This window comes from Epinephelus moara, chromosome 6 (assembly GCF_006386435.1).
Source record: "Epinephelus moara isolate mb chromosome 6, YSFRI_EMoa_1.0, whole genome shotgun sequence".
In the NCBI taxonomy this organism is placed as follows: Eukaryota; Metazoa; Chordata; class Actinopteri; order Perciformes; family Serranidae; genus Epinephelus; species Epinephelus moara.
In genome coordinates, this window is record NC_065511.1 from 12,358,936 (window position 1) to 12,379,910 (window position 20,975).

A 20,975-nucleotide genomic window follows, 5' to 3' on the forward strand; every position below is an offset into this window, starting at 1 on the left:
AGGTGATCCTCTCTTCTCAGAGATTAGTGTCATTGAGGTTAGCAGGTTTATCTTATATAAGTCTCAGAACCTGCAGGACAGATGAACGTCCTCTCCCACACAGACAGTGAGAACTGGGGCACAGAGAGAGACAGAGAAAGGGAGTGAGAGCGTCCTCGGTCCATCCTAATAAACCATGTGTGGTAAAAATTGCTTTCTACACATTTGATAAGCAATACATTTTTCATACCGTGTACTCAGCCGCAATTGTTTTCTCACAAAATCCTGTCTGTATGCAAATTGGATCTGACAGTGTCACATGTCTGGGAAACTGGGGATCAGATATAAGAGAGAAAATCATTTCCTATGTGGACATGAACATCATTCAACTGGATGATTACAGTAAGACTGGCAGTGATAGAAACTGTTTTTACCAGAGTTTCTTCTCTGAGTAACTGTGTTCTCTGAAAGACACATATAAAGAGTCAGAGACAATTTTTTGAGCATCAATTTGAAACTCTTAAGTCTGACACAGTTTGAATTGTAGTGAATAGAAATAAGTCTGAGCTCTAAATCTTTTAATCATGGCAATGACAACAGCATAAATGCTTTCAGAGGTAATGTTTTGAATGTTTTCACGGTAAGTTTTGCCTGATAAACATTTAAATTATTATATTTTGTATTATTTTAAGATGTTGGTATCATTATGTACTCTATTGTAGCAGTGCCTGGTTGTGTAGAGTGTTGGTGTTATGTTCAGAACATATGTTGCCAGTGTATATTGTGGTTGTTTGTTGTTGAGAGCAGGCAGTTGCACTACACAGGTCTCTCTTATGATGCCTGCATGTGTGGGGCAGTCTTTGTCAACCACTGTTGACAAGAGAGTATAAAATGACTCCCTGTCGCACAGCCAGAGTAAACAACATTAACACCCACATCAGCACAATACGTAGTGGGGATGCATGGTCGGGTGTGCATCTGTGTACGACCAGTATGTTTGTGTGGAAGAGAATCAGGGATAAAGAGAAGGGGGGTGTTACAGTGAATCAGGTTTTAGTTTTACTGTGAAAACATGAAGCAGTCGTGGAGATCTGATGAGTGTGCAACCTCATGTGACTTCTCCCTGTCATATCACCAGTTTGATGTCAGTCACAGAGTAAGTCAGTGCAGAGCTAAAACAAAACCAATGCGGAGGGATCGTGCATCATGATTGGTGGTGTGAGAAGATGTGCTTCTTGTAGGGAGCTGACTTCCTTTTCTGCAAAAATAAGACCTGCAGACATCATGAAGCTTCTTGAATGGGAGGTTTACACTCATTAAAACAGTCTGAAATCCCAATTTGATAGGAAAAGTGAAAAAAAAAAATGACAAAGATTTTACAGCCACACTAACAGCTTTGTGAGGCTTTATTTCGGTAGAGCAGTGCTTTAAGCTAAATGCTAACATCATTAAGCTAACATGGTCACATTGACAATGCTAATATGCTGATGTTAGAAGGCAACATTTCAGTTTAGTTACCATACTAACAGTTGTTAAACAATATTTAACATTTGATTAGATTAGAGATATTTGGAAAGTGAGCTTTCGGGGGCCCAGCTGCTAAGGGGGCCAGTGGAGGCTAGCAATAATAATTTTTATCCACGAGTAACCATGTTTATTTTCAACTGAAATACTGACCAAGTTCTGTTGGCTTCATAACACCGTGACCTCCAGCATGCACTGGGGCGGTTTGCAGCCGAGTGTGAAATGGTTGGGATAAGAGGCAGCACCTCCAAATCTGAGGCCATGGTTCTCTGTCGAAAACCGGTAGATTGCCCTCTCCGGGTTGGGGGGGCTACTGCCTCAAGCGAAGGAGTTCAAGTATCTCAAGGTCTTGTTCACAAGTGAGGGTAGAATGGAGTGTGAGAGGGTGAGGGAGTTGAGCTTCCGATTTACTGGTCCATCTACATTCCAACGCTCTATGGTCATGAGCTCTGGGTAGTGACCATAAGAATGAGATCACAGGTACAAGTGACCAAAATGAGTTTCCTCCGTGGGGTGGCTGGGCTCAGCCTTAGAGATAGGGTAAGGAGCTTGGACATCCAGAGGGAGCTCGGAGTAGAGCTGCTCCTTTGCGTCGAAAAAGGTCAGTTGAGGTGGTCCGGGCATCTGATCAGGACCATTTCTTATTAAAACAACCAACAACAAAACAAGCAAACAAGCAAAACTTTGTATGTATTGCTACTTCAGGAAAACGTAGCCTGTTGCATAATAATACAAAAAACCCCACTCCTGATAAAGAGTCTTATCTATTTATTTATTTGTATGCAAGTATTGTGAGAAAAGAAAACACATGACATGAAAAATGTACTAAACCAGGAGAAAGAAAGCATGTTCATGCATTGATATTAGTAATGCAAGTTTCGGGAGGGCCCATTTACTGGACCTTTTTTGGGGTCCGGCCATTTCTATGGGCAGGCCTGAACACACGTCTTTCCCTTCCCCTTAGCTTGTATGAGCCACCAAATATACATTCACTGGAGAATATAGACAGCCTCATCTCGGCCTACAGCCATACTTACGGCTCTGTGAGCACAGAGGGCACCTCGTGGTGGTGCTAGAGAAGTCAGAGGATCACCAGAATCAGTAGGCTCTATCCTCTGGGGACCATGAATAGCTCTACAAATTGTTATGGCAATACATCCAACAGTTGTCTAGATATTTCAATCTGGACCAAGGTGGTGGAAAGACAGACCAGCATTGCCTTTCATTTAACTGGAAAGAAAAGAAAAAAATCATTCAAAGCCTTCAGATTGAACTGAAATGACTTCTCAGGTTGTTGTCATTGTGCCGCAGATGCTGGCAGAGCTGAGATATATAATGTTTATCTTTAGTTATTTTATTCTGTTTTATAAGCATTATACTGACGTGGTTTCTGCGGGCATCTCACATCAAGCCAAGAAAAGCCTTTCTGACTGGTTGTCATGTATCATCCCGACTGCTGCTGTGGCTCTTTGACCCCCCTTTGTAACTGTCTTTCCCCTGAAACAGATGACATCCTTGGCTCTGACGCAAGCCATTTCTTCAAATAGACCAGCTGCTTTATAGGAATATGCATTCTTCAGACCACTAATAGCAGCCTTAAAACTCTTTATTTATATTCTCAATCGCAAATTCCCAAATACTGTTAAACTATAACATTATGATCCTTAGCAATTGTTGGGGATTTAAAAGGTATTTTAATCTTTGAAAAAAAGTTTTTTAATCAAATTCAGTCTTGTAAACAAAGCAGCAAAGTCTGATTCTTATCTGGACAGAATACCATAATTTCATTATCATTTCTAACGTACGTCTTAAAATAGCTTTACATTTACAACAGGAGCAAAACACATCTGAATGGGATCCAAGCAATTTGGAGTATGTTCCAGCTGGCCCCATATAACAAACATAACGTTTGCAGGGTAAACCGCAATATTCTTCTCTCAGACACAAATGAAACCATTTTAGGCTGGCTCATCAGTTGCTGATGTAATAGGACCCAGATGGTAGAGCTGATATAAAAGCAAGGTAATTTCATACAAGGGCATTGTGAAAGGACTAGACACTTCTCCTAAAACCAGACCGAGATAAGGCTATCCTATGTCTCCCCAACGAGATGATCCTCATAAACTTGTATCACTTCCTTAAAAAGAAATTTCATTACTTTCCAATTAAATCTGATTGGTAGGAGGAGAGTCTTGCGAGCGAGGAGAAATGCAGCGAAACCCCTGGCAGGAGAGATAGACTTTCCTTTGAAAGCTTCACAATGCAACTAGATGAGTTTGCCTGAGATTGAGCGCAGATTTGATTTTTACTGTTAAATGCAATTCTTACGTGCAGGCAAACACACAAATGTTAGAAGGCACACACAGACAGATGCTTCATACCTTATACTCTAAATGCAGGTTTGTGTAAATACAAAGTATTGGCGGAGTATAATGAATATGCAAACACCATTAAACCTGTTGATTATCAAAAGAAAAAGTCTTTAAATCACACTGTCATATTTGCAAAAACACACAGAAGTAGATGGCTTATGTTTGTTTAGGCCCAGATACTGTAAGAAATCTAAATTTTGGAAAATAGGCTTATTTGCTTTCTTTTACAGGGGCAGGAAATTCACATCATTCTCCTGTGTGAGCATTTACAGAGCTGGACTCACAATGTGTTTAGTCTAGTTTAGCATAAAGAGTAACCATCTCTTCTACATTAAACTAGAATTACTACCCCGTGGCTGTTTACCTCCATGAACCAGTCATGTTGCAGTTTCAGTTTACATCAATATCTGTGAAAACACGAATGCTTCACACACATCTTCCCCCGGCAGCACAGAAGATCTCTAAGATCATCATAGTTTCAAGATAAGTGTCACCAGTTCAGGATTTGTCCAAATGTCTCCCCCTCTTGGAATTGAATTTCCCCTTGGGGACTAATAAAGTATATAAAATTAAATTAAATTAATTCTGTTCCTGAGTTATTACGTTGAGTTATGGCCATTCATTAATTCCTTTTCCTTAACCGCTTATCTTGTTAGGAGTCGCAGGAAGGCTGAAGCCTATCCCAGCTCACATTGGGTGAGAGGCAGGGTACACCCTGGAAAGGTCACCAGACTATCACAGGGCTAACACATAATGACAGACAACCATTCATGCTCACATTCACACCTACAGCCAATTTAGAGTCAAAAATTAAATTGCACATCTTTGGACTGTGGGAAGAAGCCGGAGTACCTGGCGAAAACCCATGCTGACAGGGGGAGAACATGCAAACTCCACACAGAGGGGCTCCCCCACCCTTGGTTCAAACCCCGCACCCTGGGTTTGAACCAAGAACCCTCTTGCTGTGAGGTGACAGTGTTAACCACTACACCAGAGTGCCGCCTAAAAAGTGGCCAGAAAAGTGTTTCTATCAAAAAATTATGATGTCACAGTGAGGCTGACCTTTGACCTTTTGGATATATAATGTCATCACTTCCTCAATTTATCAAATTTATTAGAAACGTGTGTGAGATTTTGTCATAATTAGCATAATGATTCTTGAGTTATGGCTTAAAACATGTTTCATGAGGTCACAGTGACCTTTGGCCTTAAACTTCCAAATTCTACTCAGTTTATCCTTTAGTCCAAGTGGATGTTAGTGCCACATTTGAGGAGAGCCTCTCAAGGCCTTCTTGAGATATCGCATTCACAAGAATAAGACACACAAAAGATCACAGTGACCTTGACCTTTGACTGCCAAGTTCTAATCAGTTAATCATCAAGTCTAGGTGGACGTTCGTGCCATATTTGAAGAAATTCCCTCAAGGCGTTCTTAAGATATTGGGTTCACATAAATGGGACGGACAGACAACCCAAAAACATAATGCCTCTGGCCAAGGCTGTCGCTGGCACGGAGGCATATGCTGCATTCAAATGGAACTCGTGAGCTTGTAGTTACGACATGTACACAACATGCTTGGCATTCAAGCGGTTAAGCCATAAGAGCACCTCTGCTAGGCAACATCCAAGGCTAACAATTTGGCAAGCTAGTAAGCAAGTCATGTAATGCAGGCAATGCAAAGGCATAGTGTCAGAGGAAAAAGATTACGTTGTTGGGAATATCAGCATTTTCCTCAGACATATTGTAAAATTATGAAAAACAACTCTATAAGACTACTATTACAATATTTTAACTAAACATCCACCAAAAAATTGAGTCCATGGCCTCCGCCATTTCTGGAAAAAGTCAGCAAACAGCAAGTCCCAACCCGTAAACTCAGAGCTATGTATGAGGTCGTTAATACCACATGAGGGGGGCGTTGCAATGTCTTCTCGTGATCACAGTAAACACGACCCCATTTGAATGTGGCAATGAAAAAGCACTTCACAACTTGAAAATTGATATATACAAATATAACATACACATGTGATTTTCCAAGGAGATGCATGTTGTAACTTGACAAACAGCAGTTTATCTGTCTGCTCACTTCTCTGGCTATAGCATATTTAGCCAGTGTGTTAAGTTAGGAAAGATTAAAAGCATAAACAGAGCAGTGTTGAAGAGACTGCAATCAAAAGAATATATGGCAAACAACAGATTTAACAGACAGTCATCATCAAGATGTTTCATAAAAACTTGTGATAATGATAGTGTTAGCTTATCTCTCGTATTAGTGCATTGAGTGGTGAGGTTGCAGATTGCAACCAGCTGAAACGGAAGAAGAACTATGGTGGCCAATTCAAAAAGGAGATAATGTGAATGGTCCTATCTAGAACCAGTATTTGGTTTGTCTGATCTGGGCTACGGTAGGTATACTTTATTAATCCCTGAGGGGAAATTTTCACTCTGTTGTCATATATACACACAGGCCTGAAATACACACACATGCACAACCAGGACCTACACATGCATTAAATGGAGGGATGTCGGGGTGGGGGTGCGCCCGGACAGTTGGAGGTTCAGTGCCTTGCTGAGGGGCACCTCTGCAGTGCCCCGTAGGCCAACTGGCACCTCTCCAGCTACCAGTCCACGCTTTACATTTGGTCAGGATGGGGACTTGAGCCAGCAGCCCCCTGGTTCCCAACCTAAGTCCCTATGGACTTAGCTACTGCCGCCCCACTTAGTTTTAGGTGATTATACACTAATAAAAACTTAGTTATGAATATTACATTCAATTTCCAGTTATATATCCCCCTAAATATTACACACTGGACCTTTAACACACAGACATGAGACGTAAAGACTTTGATGGAAAACATTTCCACATGCCATGGTTGAAAGAGTAGAGGGATGAATAATAAAATTAATGATGGCTAATTTTGATTTCAGGGTCCTGATATTGTTGTCACACTGTCATGGCTTACTGGGACACTTAATTTGAATGCAGCCATCGTTAATATTATTTGAAACACCTGTGTTTTTCCTTCAATGATAAGACAAAATGCCTGCAGATTGATGTCCATCTAACCATCGCATGTGAAGCAGATAAAAATACATCCTAATACACTGAACTATGACCTTGACAAAAAAAAAATACATGCCAAGAGTTCAGTGTTTTTGTGTTCTTGCCGCTGAAAAGCTTTTGACACATCAGACAGTGTTTCTACTGAAACAGGTTTAAGATAAGACAGTAGAGAGAGAGCTGCTGCAACAGGCTGCCTACCGCTCTGAGAACACATCAGTTAATATAGTCTATATTTGTACTGCAAATTTAATGAATTGCAGGGATTCTGAAATGTTCCAGTGGAAAGCCAGCATCATATGGAGTAGTTTTACTGCATGATAACTAGGTCTGGCTGACATTTATGCTCATAGTCCGACAATCTATTAAACTCCATTACACACACATGTATTACACATTGAGCCCTTCAACCAAGCTCCTCTAAGAGCCTCTTCTGTGCCGTGAGACCGTTGAGCCTCACTCCCTCACAGTCATGTGTGAGACTGAGGCGGCATTGAGATCCTCAGGCTCTGGGGTCGTTGCGTTGAGCTGCCGGCTCGGTTCACAGGGGTCAGTCTGAGGATGTGCGCTGTTTGCATTGCAAAACCACGCTGCTGCCAAAGTGAGCCTTATAGACTTTTAAGAGCCCTTTCCAAAAAAGAACAACATTTTTGGAAAGTCTGAGATTTTTTTCCCCTTGCCCCCTAGGATCTTACTGAAGCATAGAACATGAATGTTTACATACAGTGGGGAATTCTGTCATGTTTATGTTGTGTTGGCTCGGGACGTTATGAAGTATTTGACATTGTAAAGAATAAAATATTACAGGCTGCGCAGGTTCAGTCCATGTAGGGAAAGTGGTTCAATTTGTAATTGAGTTGTTAGTTCTCTATGTGTGTGACCTCATGGGCGCTTGATATGAGTATGCATACAATATGTGTGTATGTGCATGTGAGAGAGTGTGTATGTGTGATTCTTGACACACTCCCAGCTTCCTTATCCACTCCTCAGAAAGGCACTTGTCTGGTCACAGAACAGTAATTCATTGTCTGACAGCTGTTTTCTTTTCTGTGAGCCGGCCCTGCTTGGATCCTGGGGTGTAATTCCACACACAGGGCCAGCTGGAAATTTTCCTGACAAAAAAAAAAAAAAAAAAGGCCAAGAGCCCAGTGCTGACACATACGCCAGCAAATAGCACCAATAGAGCATCACTGGTCCAGAAATCAACACACGTCTCCTCCAGTTAGTTTGTAGCCACCTGTTTCATTTCCAAAATACATATAACCAAACTCCAGTGGACTCATAATTGAATTGGACTTTTAATTCAATTATCTGTCAGTGGATTTTGTTTGTTTTTACAGTTTTTTGGATGTCTTCATAAACACCTGATCCGTTCTTTCAGTTTGTACAACAATTCATGGAGGAATACTGCTAAAGTAGTGTCTTTACAGTACAGCTGCTTATGCTAACAAGGGTTGACCTGTACACGCTACATGCACTTGACACACTGAGACAAAGATTTAAGATATTGTATATGAGCATAAAGCACAAGTAATCAGTTTCAATACACAAACTATAAAAGTGCACTCAAAAGAGTCAGAGCTGATCAGTTGATCGCAGCAACTCTAGCCAGTTCTTACAAGAATTCAGTGGCTGCAATCAACTGACACGTCACAGCGTGTTTCAGAAGCATCCCAGAAGCTGATAAAAATATCCACTTCATCTATTTTTGACTGAGCCGCAATTGTTGCACAGAGCAGATCGAGTACTCCTGCTAAGAGTCACTGTGTATGAAATACAGATGACCTACAACGCTATAATGATTTTGAATGTATTTTTAATAATTAAAACACTCCCACAAATTTTTGATCCATGTCGTTCACAACTGGTCTTTTTACGTGTTAACTTTGTCTGTAGGCTACAGCTAAACAAAGTAGGAAATAAAACAATAAATGCAGTTGAAACAGACACAAAAAAATCATTTAACTTCATAGCCTGCTTACTTTTGGGAGAAGCACAAATATCAAGGAAAATTTACCAAATCAACAAAATCTCGAAGTTTACAAAATTGGCAGGCAAAACACTTCCGGTGTGGAATGATGCTGTGCAGAGGACGGTATAAAACCAGGTCGCTGCTGGACCATGGAGAGCCATTTATGATACTTACATGTTTTCTCCAGCAAAATAATCTTCACAAATGAACATCACTTTCATGATTTTTGAAACACAAAGGCAATTGCTAGAAGTATAAAGCTAACATTAGTCTATAAACAAACTACACCACGAGCGCATGACTTAACATCCCCGCCACAATGAGGCTGTAAAGTTGTGTGATGACGTTCTGTAGTCTTATTTAACCTCTTGTCAGCAACCGCCTTTTCAAAGACACATAAAAGCTTCAAAATTCACAAGTGGTGTATTTACTGATGTATTTTATGTCATAGAACAAAATGTGAAAGTCTCTTAAACTTGTGTTAACCACAGACCTTATTCAGGCACCTAACAAAAAACCCATTCAAGAAACCCATTGACTTCAAGACAAGGGAACCGGAAGTGCTAAAATACTAACTCATTTCCCATTTTTGGGATTCATTCCCAGATCACTCTATTAGTTTAGTACAGTGGCATACTAATATGCTTATTACCGCCACACACAAAGTAGCCTACAACTGAGGCCGTTTAGTTTCAAATTCAAATTCTGGGCAGATGATGTAGCTCGATGAAAAATGAAGTGGTAGTGGTAAAATACAAGTCAGGGGATCACTCAAGTCATGGGACTTGGGACCAATAATGTCTCTTCAAAATTTCATGCCAATGCATCCAATAGTTGTTGAGATATTTATGCCATCATTATGCCTATGTGGCCAAGAACTGATATGAACATGAATGTAACTGTATCAGAGTTAATGTCATAATTAGGTGTGTTAAATATCTTTTTTTTTTTTTTTCACTTATCTTTTATCACTTCTAATGCAGACAGGTTTATTGGTTAACCTCTGACAAAATCACAACAAAACATTTGCCAAGGGGACACAGCCTTTAATAAACAAGGCGGACTTTATAAAATAGACACTCACAAACAATTTCCTGTAACATACCTAAACAAGAAAAAGAGCTGAAGCTATATTAAAGGCTGCATGGAAGCAAACTTGCACAGTGGTTGTTCAGACAAGTTTGTTAGGCAGTTTCTCTATTTTTATTTATTTTTTGTTTGTTTCAAACCTGCCTCTTGACATTAGGGATAGCCAGTGGAAAGCATGCAAAGGTATAAAAGGTATACACATCTCTATTTCTGGCCGTTTACAGTATATCCACCAATTAACTAAAAAAGCCATGGGAATATATAAGTGAGTATACCCACCCCTCCTTGGCAACCTACCAATCTACCCAGTAACACACCCACCTCAATAATTAGCTAAACAACACTGGATATAGCCAATCAGCTTTACTAATGATAAGGTCCATACAACCCTTTGCTGAGATTTGGAGGGTGTGACTGGTTCGTCTATGAGCCTCTGCAACATTCAGTTACTTGTAAAACTCTTTACCTAGCAAGAGATTTAGACATACCTTTGGAGAACCATATTTCATAGTATTCACATCTAGTTACCCTGTTTTGTCACACAATCAAACCCAACTAATAATCTGAACCTTATAAAAGCACATCTTTGACATTTCACACAACAAATGTCTTTTGTTGTGACTAAATCAGAGCAGTGACACCACAAAACAGCTCAGGTCAGAACAAGCTGAGGGACGAGCTCCAGGCTGCTCCGCTCTGAGCGCCAGGTCTCTTGATGAGTCATGTGCAGAACCCGTTTTACAAACATTTTCCCTTTCATTTCCTGTCTGACTGACCGAAAACCTCTCTGGAGGGTAGCCTGTAACAGAGCCCCAGTTCAGTTTGGACACCATGTCTGCCCTTCATTTGTCGACAGGATGTTTAACCGGACCGCCTGGAGAGGTCATCAGGGGGGAGCCCTAGGGCGATTTTCCCCAGATGGTGCAACAAAATCAATGCATTCACCTCGGTGTTGACGTTATGAAAACTGTTCACCGTACATTACAGTATAATGTTTATCACTGATTGTGGGTAAAAACCTCATAAAACTAACTTAGGTGATTTTCATGGTTTCACTGCAGCTGAAGGATTACATGTTCCTCTGTGGGTCAAGGAAATGTTCTGGCCTCGTAGCCCTATGAAGCGCTGATCTGATTCACTGGGGCAACAGAAAACATTAAAAACTGATCTCAGCTGCTGAAAAGCTCCTGTCATAACAGTTGCAACAGTGCTTTGGTAATGGGAAGCTTCAATGTTTTTGCACTAATAAACCTTTTTCTGTCACAATGTCTCTCAGATCAGTTACCAATGGTCCTTCCTTCTCTTTTTAATGGAATTTTGTAATTCAGCAGTGCTTTGTGTGAAGGATACACACTCCAAACATTACGAAACAGCTGATGAAATGTATTACATTCAGCAGGCAGTGACAGTCATATAAGAAAAGATAAGTTTCCAAGCTGTTTTTCATCATTAGCTCTTGCTGCATATTTCCCTCCAGGTGTTGTCAGACAAACCTTTAAAGGTCTCATGTCATGCTCATTTTCAGGTTCATACTTGTATTGTGTGTTTCTGCTGAAACATGTTTACATGTTTTAATGTTCAAAAAAGATATTATTTTTCTCATACTGTCAGCCTGAATACACCTGTATTCACCTTCTGTCTAAAACCCTCTTATGCTCTCAACACTTATGTTACAGCTTCCTGTTTAAAATAGTTACCTATGTGTGAACGTAACTGACGCGGTGACGTAGTGAGTGGTGTCCCAATTCCTAGAGAAAGATTTCAACCCCTACCCCTTGTTGCTTCATTTCGAGGGCCAAGGGGTAGTGGGCAATGGCTAGGGGTAGGGCCAAGGGCTAAGGGGTAGTGGACAAGGGGGGGGGTATTGGGATTGGGCCTTGGTGTCTCTGCACTGTCATTGCAGCTGGGGGAATGAATGTAACGGCACTGTAACAGCACTTTCTGTCTTTACAGACTGCTTTAATGGAATTGCATTGGCAACAGCTTGACTCCATGTTTACTTTCTTCAGCTGATGTAATAGACCAACTCACAATGTCTGTTTACATTGACATCTGGGTAGAACCCCTCCTCATGTGACGTACTGAAAATCAAACAGTGCTGAGCAAACATTGCCTGAATTAGTTCATTTTCAGCCACTTAAAAAATCAAAATCAGTTAAAGTATACGCTAAATTTAGAATCTTTTCACCACCTTATCTTGACGTTAGCAGCCTTTTTCGACAGAAAACTGAATCCATCATCTCAAGTCTACCAGACTCCATTAACAAAAGCAATCCTTTTACATCACAGAACACAGCTGGTTTACCTCTGTCTTTATTGGTTGGTGTGTAGAGTAAAGCGAAGAAAATATGCTAAATATAGCGAACACTTAAACTGATATTGATTTTTAGGTAGGTTTTAATTGGGCCTCAGTCTGCAGCAGTATATTGTTTAGCTTCCGTGCCGGTAGATTGGGTTTATGAAAGTTACGAGCAAAGCAACACAGTAAATAACAAAAAAAAAAGAAAACCCAGTCAAAACATCCGACAAGTTGGTATTTTAACCAAATACCTTTAACATACTGTTACGGCTGAAAATGACATCCACCCCCCCCCCCCCCCCCCCCCCCCTTTTTTGCCGATTTGACATATCTTCATTGTTCAAATCAATTGCCAGATGTCTACCCGGAGGTGGTTATTGTTTTAAATGCGATGGTATGGTGATTTAATGTATTCACATGCACAGCAAAACGCTTCAACAGGATATACAAAGGGACTAACTCTGAATGTTTAAATTTCAAGTTTGAAATGGTCTGTATAGTTGTGACATCACAACTTCATGTCCTGATGGCTTATTTAAAATTCACAGTTTCTGAATATGTGTGCATTTGTTTGTGGATTGAGTGTTTTGATACTTTGACAGTATTTATAGAGAAACTATACCTGCTTTCTAATAAAAACGACATGGAAATCAACTTTGTACAATATGGGACCTTCACACTCTTTAAAGATTTATAAATTTATGTTAATTTGCCTGTTTTTAACATATGTTAGTTCCTACGTCTTCATGTCTCTGACAGAATTAAATCATCTTTCGGTTTTTCCACCTCCCACCATCATGTTCTGTAGGTGCTAAATGACACACATATTTGGGAGTGTAAATGCTCAGTTACGGGACAGCGACCACTGAGACCCACAATATAACCGTACATTTGCAGCCACCACAGGGAAGGATTTACACTTGAAAAGTCTACAAGTGGAGCAATGATGGAGACTTTGAGAGATAAGGGCTGCCAGGAGCATCGTTTTAATGTTTTATTGGCACAGAGTACCAATTTTCAACATACCTCTCTCCTCAAGTGCTCATTAAAGCTAAAATTACACCAGTTAAAGGCTTATAAACCGCCGTATCGCAGCAGCTTCATGGTGAAAGCCATTCCTGTGTCCCTGGACAAGCCTCTATGCTCGGGCGATGGAGCAACACTCTGGAACTGCTGAGCCACAGCTATACTTACCTGGGATAAAGATGACAGTAATTATCAGGTTTTCCATCGTCATACCTGTGCTAGCGGAATCCCTACCACACCGTACACACCTGCCCCAGCACAGGTAAGTACAACCCTCCTGCAGTGCAGCAATTCCTCAAATGACAGATGCTTCCATATTGTGAACGAGTTGTGGAAATAGATGACCACAGGGTAGGAAAATGGTTTTAATGTTGTGGTCCTGGGAGAACTTCCAGGAACTGTACTGGTCCTCCTGTACATGTTAATTACACTTCAAGTGTATGGAAAAAACAAACATTCAAGTATTATTAAAGTATCTTTTGAAGTATTATTTTAAGTGAATTTTAAAAAAAAAAGGTAAATAAAATAATAGGCTGTTGATTTGGGAAATTTTACTCGCTTACAAAGAAATGAAAGAGTGATAACATGCCTGCGTCCATGTGTTAAGTATGGGGCTAAAAAAAAGAGCCAGCTAGCTTAGCTAAGCTTAAAAACTGGAAGCAGGGGGAACCTGGACGTTTTCGTTTCTACATTCATTTAGCAGATCCATCATCGTCTTTCTAAAGAATTAAGCATATTTCTGGGGTTGCTATCCATACTTGGAGACAAAATCCGACACTTGCTGCTATGAACTTTGTGAATTTAAAGTGTTAGATGTCTTTAAATGATTAATTTGTTAGCATACAAAAAAAAAAACTTCCATCAAAAAACTGGTACTTACATCATTGTTACCTGTTTTTTACTTTTACCCAATTTGGGCCATGTGGATATTTTAGATGGTAGTGATGGTGGTGTTACTACAAACAGAAACTTCAGCTTCTTGAGCTCTACAGGAGCTGGTGGACGGATTTTTGAACTTTGGACACAGCTAGGCTAGCTGTGTTTCCCATACTTCAAGGAAGTGCACCAGACTTTAAAGCCAATTGGCCAAACCATGTAACTACAACTTTCGGGTCACATGATTCTACTAGGCTCAAAAAGAGTTTTTCCCATAGACATAAACTGAGAAAGAGATGTCTGAAAATCAGTGGATACATTTTTTGAGTGTCACAACACCCAACAAATATCTAATTTAATTGATCCATTTGGTCCGATAACATTTCACAGTCTTGAAGCACAGCTCAACCAGAAGTAGCCCGTTTGGTCAGCAAAGTGTCTATTGCGCTTGCTGTATAGACCCAATGGTATGAAAGACACAAGTACCCACTTCTTCTTATACATTCATAGTGTTTTCAGTCCTGCTTCCAGTCTTTACGCTAACCTAACCTAACCTAACTTAACTTAACCACCTGCTAGCTTAAGTACCATTAATGCACAGACATGAGAGGGGTTTTGATCTTCTAAATCGAATAAGCATATTACCCAACATGTCAGGCTATTCCTTTGATCCCTGTTAACAAGCAGACAGTTTTTCAAGGATCCCTTAAATCACACGTTTTCAACACAGTCATTAGAAGGCTGGTGGAAATTTAACAACGTCAAGCGACCAGTGTCAGTTCTCCCTTCAGTTTTTAATGCATTTAAAGTTTTTTCACATGATTACAGTTTCTGCTTCGTCCTGTAAATAGTTTGTTTTGCCTGAGAACAGGCCTGCTCCCCTGTGCTTCATGAGGTCATTGTATCTGAGTTACAGTCCCGCTCCGGGTCATGGGCCGGCCCGGTTCACGCTGAGGCCCTCATGTGACTGTTGCTGTTGTTCTGGGATCCAGCCGTGCTGGTCCTCGACTGCTCAAATGTTGACAACTCCAGAGAAAAATCTGGAAAGCAAAACATGGGGAGTGGGAGGGAGAGAGAAAGAGATTACAGGACTCTACTCGAAAAGAGAAAAGAGAGAGAACAGAAAGAGAGAGAGCCAACGGCGTCTAAATCTTGTCCGGTTGCCGTTGCCATGCCAAGAGCTAAACAAGCGTTTTATCAGTTTCTGGGGTTCAGATTTATTCTGGTGTCGGGAGTTTCTGCCTCACAAATCAGTGCATGATGATTCAGCCTGTGAGGAGGGCTATAGTTTGTGGAGCATCTGCTGGTTAGCGGGCCTATTGATTCAAATAGACTGACTGAAAGCCATGACTCTGAAAATGATTTCAGTATAAACTCTAATGTTAATAGCATGCAAGGGAACTTCTAAAGAACTGTTGAGCTTAGCTGAACAAAAAAAGTGTTGACAAAAGACAAAATTTGGTCTTCTGAGCTATTAGGCTGTACCTTTTCCTTGGAACAGACTTTCATTTTTCTGCACCATGGCTTTAGTTAACCAACTCACTTCATATGTATTTTGAAATGTTGCCGCTGGACAGCAGTCCCTCTGCTCCAACCACAATGGAGTGAGAACAGGCGTCAACTGACTGTCTCCTAGTGCAGTGATAATACCTGCAATAACCACAGTCACATAAAACTGACAGAGGATGGGTGCTACACTGTACTCATCTCTCCTGACATGTGTAACCACGCATACAGTTCTCACCTCTTTTATGATGTGGTGCTATAATTGTAGACACTTAGCCCCACCACAGAGCTTTTGTCTAAAGCTTCCTGGCTGCCGACACTCCTCAGCTGAAACAATAAAGGGATCAATGCCTCTTTTTTCTTCTCCTCTTCATGCCAATATCTGCGGTGACCTGTTTTATTTTACCCTTCCCTCCGTCCTCCTTCTCCTCCCTATGTTGTATGACTCCGTGTGCTCGGTTTCCACATGTGAGGAGTCAAATTCTGCTTCTTATTAGGCGTGACCGCAACGACCCTGCGCTGTGATCGAGCCAGCATGTCCCTTCCCACAACAGGAAACACCATCACCTACAATTAGCCAACCAATACAGAATCTCTGGCTCCAATCACAAACCTTCAGCCTCACAGATCGGATTCTGTTAAACATGGCAGCGGCTTTGCAAATGGGCCCATGGAGACGTAACAAAAAACACAGGGATTGCCTAATACTATGGAGAGTCTTGGTTTCTAAGTTTGTAACATTGTGTACCCCAGTGGCCAGACGGATCCGACAGCGAGACCCTGCCAACAGGACACTTCCAAACCAAGGAACATTAGTGCTCACAATCAGCCAATCAAGACAGCTTCTTGGTTTTCTGTCAGGTACTTTCAGACTGTAATATTGTGCAATACGAATCCTGGCACTGAAAACAGAAGCTTTCAAATGGAACTTAGAATATCGGAGTACTGTAGGGATTTGGGGTTTCATGGGAAAGCCAACCATGTCTGTGGCCTTTAAGTATGACAAATTCACGCCGACAGAATGCAGTTCTTACGATCCATCCACTTTGTCATCAGTTGTTTGGATTTACTTTTTGGTTCTGTCCACATTTTTCTCAGCTTGCATCATCATCCCCAAGAGAAGTGATACCATTTAATCTGTAAGCACTTATTCTAAGTCTAAGTGCATTGTGTTCTGGTCTGTTGAGGCTACTGTAAAAAAAAAAAAAAGTTCTGGCCTGTTCATGCTGTATGGCTGTTCAAGTGCAAAATGTCAACTGTAGAGAGAAGGTTTCCCTCTTTGAGACACAGCAAAGCCTGGTGATTACACAACAATATAAAACAACCACACCGTATACCTCTTTTTAATAAAGCACTATTTAAAAAGGATCTTTAAAGCTGCACTAATTAATATTTTTACATGAACAATCACAATGTACAATATGAAAGGTATTGCCTGTACTGACAAACCAACAAAGACTACACCCATGAATACACTGAACATCTTTTACCTCATTGTTTTGGTTTTATGGCCTACAGCTTTACTATTTTTGCTTCAGTTTCACTGCTCTTGTTCACCTGTTTTCAATGACCAAGATCTGATGTGCTAACTGTATGCTAACAGCTCAGTGCCAAACAGCACTCTGACAAATTTAGTAACTAGTTTGTGAACACGCAGGAGCCTTTAGCAGCTAAAGAGCCAGATGATTTCCTCAGGAGTTGGAGGAGACCAAAGCAGAGCTAAAATGAGATTAAATATTGTACTGTGCGGAAACACAGATCCATATGTGTGCTGTTGTTGCTCTGTGTCTGTTGGGTGGTTAAATGGATAAATGCATTAAGGAGTAAAGGATACTGTGTCCAAAGATGGCACCCCAGTCAGTTGCTCACTGGGTGCATACATCAAAAAAGTGTCTGAGGGTTTCTCATGTTCTTTTGTTTTAGGGTCCGTTGACTTGAGCTTGCTGACTTTCAGCTCCCTGCATGCATGTGTTGATAGACTTTCCAAATTCAATTGGATGTCTGATAGAAAAAAAAAATATATATATATATATATATATTTCAGAGGATTTGCTATGCTCAGACAAAAATGTAAGCAATGATTGATAATTACAGTAGTTTTCTATAAGAAAAATGTTTTGGCCAGTGTGCTTCACATGATGATCCATGAAGTTGCAATACCCCGTGTAGCCTCTACAACAAGATCGCCTTACAGATTGCTTAACAGTGTGATGCTGTTCCATCCCCCCAAAAAATCTATCAATAATGCTTTAAAAAGACTCATGCAATAATGTGCTCTGTTTAATAAAATAATAACTTGGCAGCATGTTACTGTTTGATAGTAATGCAGTTACAAATGTTGATGAATACTTAACAAATAGCCACGGGTATTTTACTTTTTAATGGGCCATCATATTTGCACTCATAAGCCTTATCAAGTCATTAAGAAAAGCTTTTTACAACAACCCAGCAGGCCTGCAGTTGTATATTGGCAGGATTTCGTAAAAGAATAGTAGTCCAGATGCCCTGCAGCCCAGTGTCACACCAGAAAGGAATTAATGACTGGCAAAAGGCCATTTCTCCTAGCCTAGCAAACCAAAACATGATTGTATCAAGGCCTTATAACTAATATATATAGCTTTTGTAAATGTGTTAACCATTAATATAGCTGCCCTTAGACTGGCGTGGCGTCACAAGGTTAGGATGGTTGGTTGTGCCTCTCTCTGCGGGTTCTTTGGGTTTTACAAATTCAGTTCACGAATCACTGATAGCACATGTCCACACTCACATGCAGCAATACGTGCCTGTGCGCATACTGTATTATATCACTGGTGTGCACATGCCCACATACGCATGAATGCACTTAGTACGCACACATACTCCCATACAGTTCATATATTACACTCTTGTTCAAGTAGATACCTGTCCTGGCTGTGGTACAAATATTTGATGTCAGGACAGGTAATATACTGTAAATTAAATTATACTTTTTTTAAACCAATATGACAGATGGGTTGGGCACACTACTTTATATGCTGACTAATCTGATTTGAAAAAGCTTGCATTCCCTGTGCAGTGGTCTTATATCATCAGTCAGAGAAAATATTGGACTGTGACAGCAAGGCGAGTAAAAGTGAAAAAAAAAAAAAAATGCTGTTTCAGATGTGCACAGTTGCTGTGTAAAAGTGTTTGGATCCTGTAAACATTACAGCTTAGTGAAAACCTCCCTTACACATTTTGATGTTTGAGCTGCACTCCTATTCATGCCTTCTTCCTCAGATCACAATATTTACATGTTCCTGCACACAGTACAACAGCTTGTATTTGGATGGTGACCACGCAACACATGGTGCATGTGGTGGCTGTGAGTCTCCTCGAGTGAACCTTAATTCTTTCAGCGATAACATGACATCTCCCAGTAGCACTGGTAAAAGTAAACACATGCAACAGGATGAATAAGCTCATTTTTTCCATAGTGTAATCACACTTAACCTTTGCAGTGCTGTGCTGAGATGATAGAGTGGGTGAGGGGAGAAGAACATTTCCAAACATGCACCCAGCAGCCTGTGGACACCACGAAAGCACAGCAACATGAGTACCAACTTACTAAAGTCACTGTCTAACTTTACCACAGTATTCAAGTGGGATGCAGGGACACCTCCCCCTCAACATTTAGAGACATGTGCATTGCCACCCCTCCTAAAGTAAAGACATTTATACAATTTATTAATGCAGAAAAGGCACAAATTGGTGCATAGAATTAAAAAAATCAGATAGAGGAATCCCAGAGACCCCCCCAATATTGAAACAAATCCTATGCCCTTGGGGAAGAACTACTGGTGCAGACATAGTATACTAGTTTTCCAAGTGGCTGCTGCCAGAGAGCAAGATGGATGAGGAAGGTTATTCTGGCCAAAGGTGTTCAACTAGCAGTGCTCAACCGGGACACAGAAGGAAAAGCTTTCATTTACTTTCTTTTGGTGCATCATGAAAAACGCCAGTCCAAAACATCACTTTAGAAACAAAACTTGATTCCAGCCAATAAAGTATAAATCTTTCTGAAAGGAGCACCTGCTTTTGTTTTAGTTAGAATGAGTCAGTCACAGCTTGCATGGACCTGCTCTGGAAACCCATGGAAGTCCCTCGGTGACACTGTAACTCAAACCTGTTTCCACGGTCAGGGAAAGGCCCCTCCGTAGGCTGTAGCTGAAAGAAGGGTAAAGATAGTGGTGTCAATTGTTAAAAGAAGGGAGCACTCAGCGGGTTAAAAAGACCATTCTCGTGCTTGAGCTTAAACCCTGAGGTACTGAAGTGCAGATGTCTGTCTGCATTTTAAAAGCAGGCGAGCAGGAAGAAAAATGAGGGAACAAGACTCTTTTCCATCACACAGTAAATACATGGGCGAGCTATGTGGCATGTAGAGACAAGGTAGAGAGTCACAGAAAAAATGAATTCATGAACAGAACAGACAGATTGATCATGCAAGGTCACTTTGCACAAATGCTCTCATTTTCTTTTCCCTGTTGGCCTGGTTGGTGTCTTGGTACTCACTCAGCCACCTGTCTGCTTTGTGCCATTTGCATTGTTGTCATGAAAGGTCACTACTTGTACTGTGACATTGTGTTACATAAAAGTTCCCTCCATTAATTTGCCCTGCATACAATAACAGTTTCAGCCCAGACTGAAATTGGTTGATTATTCCTCTTTTTATTGAAGGATACCAGTCTTCTTCTGTTTTATTTCCCACATAATAGAACAAGACATAGCGCTGTGTTTGCCAACAATGAAAACTGCAGCATATTATTACATTTTAGACATGTCATTATAAAGATACGTGATTTTGTGTTTGTCTGCAGAGGGAATATTCTGACCCCTTAACTGCAAAAGGTCAGAGTTTGCGTAAAACACATACTTGATATGTCCCCTTTTCAAAAGAGAGAAGCAGACAACAGCATCAAAGGTTTTCATAAGAAGAGAAATTATTTGCTATTAGACAAATAGCTGGCACACAACAGTGAGAGAGAGCAGGCCTGCTATGGGAGAGCTGTGGGAATGGAAGAGCAAGCGGCTGTCCAGGAAAGATGTAATAGGTGGTGCTCTGAACCATTCTTACAATATGTTATCACACGACAAACATCTCTGAAACAAAAGGTTGAAATCTTACAGATGTACTATGGGTTACTGTGGGTCAGAGAAGCGTCAAATAGACAAAACAAACGGTACTTCAGTATTGATAATATATATAATTTTTACGATAAATGAAAGACTACCCATGTGCAGATGGGTCCGAT